The sequence below is a fragment of the Phaethon aethereus genome, assembly GCF_964289735.1.
Source record: "Phaethon aethereus genome assembly, chromosome: 16".
In the NCBI taxonomy this organism is placed as follows: Eukaryota; Metazoa; Chordata; class Aves; order Phaethontiformes; family Phaethontidae; genus Phaethon; species Phaethon aethereus.
Genome location: NC_138592.1, coordinates 1,887,547 through 1,893,349, shown reverse-complemented (window position 1 = coordinate 1,893,349; position 5,803 = coordinate 1,887,547).

Sequence of the window (5,803 nt, the reverse complement as noted above, 5' to 3'; positions counted from 1 at the left end):
GGCAGCGAAGCGAGACCGAGACCGGGGCCGCTGGGCCCGACCGGGAGCGCAGCAGCAGCAACGGCGGCGACGACAGCAAGCAGCGCCACGGGGCGGGGCCACCTAGGGGGGCAGTGCGGCACTTCCGCTCCCGCGGGAGAGCAGAGCGCCCCCTGGCAGAGCGGAGGTCCAAGGGGGGGGGGCGTGTGTGAACCGGGCACGCATGCGCGCAGCTGCCGGCAACCCGCCCGCGCCCACGCGCGTGCGCACATCTGCATGTACACGCGTGGACACACCTGCACACGTGTTCGCACACGCCGCTGCCCGTGCACACGGGCGCCCCATCGCGCACGCGCGCACAGTCTCCGCACACGACACACGCCTTTTCCCCCCGCACCTCCTGCCGCCACCCGGTCCCGGCGGGGGGGACCCCTGCCCCCCCACACCTCCCTTCGTGCGTTTACGCAGCCCTCACCCACGCAAACACGCGCACACGGGGCTGCACGCGCGTCGTCACGCACACGGACACGCTCCCATGCCGTATCGGACATCCATGCCGCGCGGGCGGACACGCGTGTGGACGCCTTCGGGTGCAGCAGCCCCTGCACCACGCGTTTCCCTCCTCACTTCCCTCTAATACCTCGGGAGAAAACCCGCGCCGCGCCCACCAGAAACCCTGCGTGGGCATTAAACAACCGGGATCTTTTTGCTGCTTAATTAGAAACGCCATCCCTCTCCTTCCGCTTTGGCAATTAAGGGAGCAGATGGTCCGCCATTCATTTACAGCCCACGGGGCCTCGGCCCGACGGGGCTCAGCCTGCGGCGGGGTCTGCTGCGCGTGGGGATGGTGGGGACGGGGATGCTGGGGATGCTGAAGCTGTGCTCTCACGGCATTTAAGATGTATGGCTATTATTATCGTGAGGAAACGAGCAGCTCCTGAGGATGGCTCGGAACAGCCCCGGGAGGTGAGCGTCTCTGCTGGGGGGCGAAGCCGACAGCCCGTGTTTAGCAACCCCCAGCCTGACGGGGGAAAAAAGGGATGAAAGGGGCTGGGAACGTCCCAGCAGGGCCCGGGGCTGGATGAAGCCCCTGGTGCTGGTCGCCCTTGTCCCTCCCCAGCCCTCATTTGCAGGGCTGCGACACACAAGCCTTGTTTTCCCCCCGCTCCCCTCCCGCTAACGATTTCCAAGACAAATTATCTCTGTGAGCACAAGCCAGTTTTTGTGCTCATCCCTTGCTAGCCCGGGGGTCTCTCGCCCCCAGCTTTGACGCATGGCGGCAGCAGGGACGGCCATGCCGAGGGGCCAAGGCATCCCGCGGGGATGGGGGGCACAGGTCCAACCCCTCGGAGTGCAGGGATCGGGCCCCTCAGGGCTGGGCAGAGCAGCAGCCCCTCTGCCTGCACCATCCATCCTCCCAGGGGACCCGAGGGTGTCCCGCCTCAGTTTCCCCAGCCGGCAGTGCTGGGCAGGTTTCTCGCGCCCACCCACACCGGGGGGTCTCAGGATTAATTAGCTGCCGTTTTGCAAAGTCTCCAGGCGACCCCGAGCTGCGTGCCCAGCTGTAACCGAGAACCGAAGGGTCCTTGTCCTTCGGGAGAGGCTCAGGGTCACAGATCACGAGGGCAAGGGGGAGCGAGAGGGATGCGAAGGGCCTGGGGCTGGTTTGGGGGCTGTCCCCATCCCACAGCCCCCTCCCAGCACCCAGTCCTGCCTCCCGCTGCCAGCCCTTGCCAGGTTTCCATGCTCCAAACCTTAGAGCAGAAACCAGCTGCAGGGAAGACAAATAGCCCCATTTTGCATGCTAATGGCAGCCCAGCCCCCAGCCGCTTCCCATCAATCTATTTTTGGGTTTCACTGGAGAAAAAAAATAAAAATAAAATCACTTTTGCCAAACACTTGGGGTGATGGAGCGGGGAGGGAGGCTGCAGCGTCCCAGCTCTCCTGGCTGGGAACCCGAGCACAAGGGCGGAGCCCACGGGAGCATCCCCAGTGCCAGGGAGGGGTGCAGGACCGCCTGACCCCCAGCCCCGTGGGGGCTGCGTGCTGCTGCTCTGCAAACACTTCCCATTGCAGGAAACTCAGCATTGCCGGCGTTGCAATCCCCTCCATGCAGCCACGCAGCCAGGGACCGTTTCCCTGCTGGGACACTATTTGGCCCCGCGAGAGATGGGCTTGTGGCTTTCATGGTGGGGCAACTTAAAGATATTGCTGTCCCTGCAAGTCTGGCTTCCTTTTATACCCGCTGAGCGTTTCCACGCTGCGTCCGTGCTCCAGCGCATCCCGTGCCACCAAGCGCCGGGTGAAATCAATCCCTGTCCCTGCCGGGGGATGGGGGCAAAGGGAGCCCGTCCCGCCTGGCAGCGGCCACCAGGGACCCCGACCTGAGGAGAGGAGCTGCGGCAGGGGTGGGGGGAGCAGGGAAGTGCCCGGTCTCTGCTGACGCTGTGGAAGCTGCAGGAATTTCACTTTTGGGGAGATTTCCTGAGAACCAGAGCTGAGGGGCAGTGGTTGGGTGACCCCAGCACGGGGCTGGTGTCAGGGCTGCGAATCTTCTCTCTTTAGACAATGCCGGCACAAATCCAGCCTTTCCAAACAGGGGAAAGTTTCCCCTTTCCCACGGCTGGACGGCGTTCGCAGCACGTGCCAACCAAGGAGAAAACTCCAAATAATTTATGGGTTGAGTAAAATCAATCGTAAATGATTTTCAATCATGTCTCTGCACGGACCCGGGGTTTGTCACATACTGGCAAGTGCAGGGGAGAGCCAGCGGCCGGGCACCGGCTGACCCTGCATCCCGGAGGCACCGGGAGCTCTGGTTTGATCTCCAACGGCGCTGGAGCGTGGCAGGGACGAGTGGTTCAGGATCTGGCCCTGGGGCATCCTCGGCAGCCTAGCTCTTGCTCTTTGGCATCGCCCTGCCCCGCAAAACCACCGTGAAACGGGGCGAGAAGCGGGGAGGAGGTGCTTTCTCCCTGGTGCAACGAAATCCGAAGGGGTGAAGGGGTAACGGCACCTGCTGCTGGGTCTGCGTGCCGGCACAGTGCATCTTGTCTCCCTCGACGGTGTTTTTGTGGATGGCGAATAGAACGCCGGAGCAACGGAGCCACCGACGGCAGCCGCCGCCAGTCGCTCCTCCCTCCTGGAGGCACAGAGTCACTCACTTCTGGATTAGGGCTTTTCGAGCTCAGTGTCTGCACGCCCCGTTAAGAAAAGCCAAGGTGGGCAGGGGATGCTGGGCACGTCGGCACATAATCGCTCACAAAGGCTTGAAAGTGAAAAATAATCACGGAGGTGGGAGTGCGAGGCTGAGCTCGTTTACTGTGGATCCCGCTGGGGGCCGGGCAGCTCCGGATCCGTCCCGAAGCCAAGCTAGGGGATGTCCAGCCCGCGGCCGGGGCTGCCGTGGAGGGGTCGCCGCCAGCCCCCTTGCTCGCACAAAGCCGCCTCTGTGTCCCCGGGGAGAGCGGAGGCGGCAGCGGCTTCTCCCGGGACAACGGGAAAACAAACCCCAGGGCTCTCCCGAAGCTGGAAACTCATGTTTTTAAATATCACATAAAGCAGCAAGAATGCGGCCACGGGGCCGGATCAACGGTGGGGCTCATTCCCAAGGGCTGTTTCTCAGTGCCTGCCTGCAAATCTCCTGCCTGCAAATCTCCTGCCTGTAAAACTCCTGCCTGCAAAACTCCTGCCTGCAAGCCCAGAGCAGAAACCCAGCCCCACGTCAGCGTCACCCGCCCGTGTGCCGGTGCCAGCACGGGGACAGGGCATCCCGGGGGCACCGGGGGTACCCAGAGCAGCGCAAGCTCCTCAGCTGAGCCCCAGGAGGTAAAAGAGACCGAATTTGGCCACTGCAGCCCCGGGCACGTTTGCACCCGCAGCCAGCAAGGTGCTTTGCGCTCCCAAATGGGGTGATTACTTGGATTTCAGACATGGAAGTGAAAAAAAAGACTAAAACAGGGGCTTGTTTTTAATCCCTGTTGGCTCAGCTACTAAATTAACACTTTTGGAGCCTGTTCTCACTTGATTATCACCCCGTGCCATGAAATCCTCTGAAGACAGGATGTCCTACTTAGTGAAATCAACTCCGCATCAAGTAAATACACTTCCTGAAATTTTAATTAGTCCCATGCAACGATGTGGAGGGGCCCCGAGGACGCGTCTGCGGCAGCTGCTCCCCTCCACGTGCCGAGCTGAGCACCAACGCGCGGCGGGGAGCTTCGCCGGCGCCGGCAGCGGGCAGGTGCCGAGCTCCCACCGCAGCTGGGAGGGATCGAGGTGCCTTTGAATGTGTCCCCCGAAGCCATCTTAGATCTCGGAGACAATTAGGAGAGGCTGCTAAAGGGTCTTCAACACGGAGCTCGCACCCCCAGCAATCGAGAGCGCGGAGCTGGCATCAACCGGAGGTTTGCTGGGAATAATCCCCATGTGGGAGAAAGCTGAAGGGCGCGGGCTGCGTGACAGCAGCACGCTAATGATGCTACCCAGATGGCATTCGTTAAAATCGCCTTTTAATCCAGGGACGTCTGAAGGCAAGAGCTCTTGGAGATGGACCAACGTTTCCCAAAGCGCTGGGTGAGGCAGGTGAGGAGGGTCCCCGTGCTGAGGGCAGCGTGAGGTCCTGTGCACCAGCCCACTGGTCCGGGTCCACCTCCAGCGGATCTGCCGTCAGTAAAGCTGCCCGAGCCCCTGCTGCCTCTGGTCTCCAGTGCCCCGGAGCAACGGGCTCGGGTTTGTGGGGTTTTAACTCGTTCCTCCCACCCAAAGCATTGCAAGCTCTGACCATGGGCAGGGTAAGGAGTGAAGGTGAAGGTGAAGGTGAAGGCAAAGTTGATGATGAAGGTGAAGGTGAAAGCAAAGGTGATGGTGATGATAAAGGTGAAGGTAATGATGAAGGTGAAGGTGATCACAGAATCACTAAGGCTGGAAAGGACCTTCAAGATCATCAAGTCCAACCGCTAACCCAACACCACTGTGCCCCCTAAACCATGTCCCAAAGTGCCACATCCACACGGTTTTTTAACACTTCCAGCGATGGTGACTCCACCACCTCCCTGGGCAGCCTGTTCCAATGCCTGACCACTCTCTCGGTGAAGAAATTTTCCCTAATATCCAATCTAAACCTCCCCTGGCGCAACTTGAGGCTGTTTCCTTTTGTCCTATCACCGGTTACTTGGGAGAAGAGGCCAACACCCACCTCACCACAACCCCCTTTCAGGTAGTTGTAGAGAGCGATAAGGTCTCCCCTCAGCCTCCTCTTCTCCAGACTGAATGATGAAGGCCTGCTAAGCATCCCTCAAAACACCAGGACTCCCAGTTGCTTCCCAGTTCTGTTATTTCCCATTGCTTCTGCTCGCCCCGTCTGCTCTGCGCTCCCACCCAGGCTCCTTCCTAAAAACCGGTGTCGCTTTGCCCCTTCCCGTCCCCCAGACCCGGGCTGCTTAAACGAGGGGTGACACATGGCAACCGCCTGATCTTCTCCATAGCACCAGGGTGACAACGCTTGGGGGGACACCAGCTAATGCATCCCGCTGTCCTCCACCAGGGCCAGCTCTCCCCGCATCCCGGGAGACGCGGCCGGAGGCGGCAGCAGAACATGGAGCACTGGGATGCGCGGGCAGTTTTAAGCCCGGCATTCCCTAAGTTCTGAATCCCAGATTTTGCAGCTTGGCTGCATAAGCAACCAGTTTCCAGATCCCCCACCAGCGTGCAGCGGCAAACCAGAGCACGGCAAATCGATTCAAACCAGGCTGTACCTTGCAACGTAAATAAGAAATCGGATTCGGTAAGCAATTGAATACAGCTAGCCAGCCCTGAAATCGGG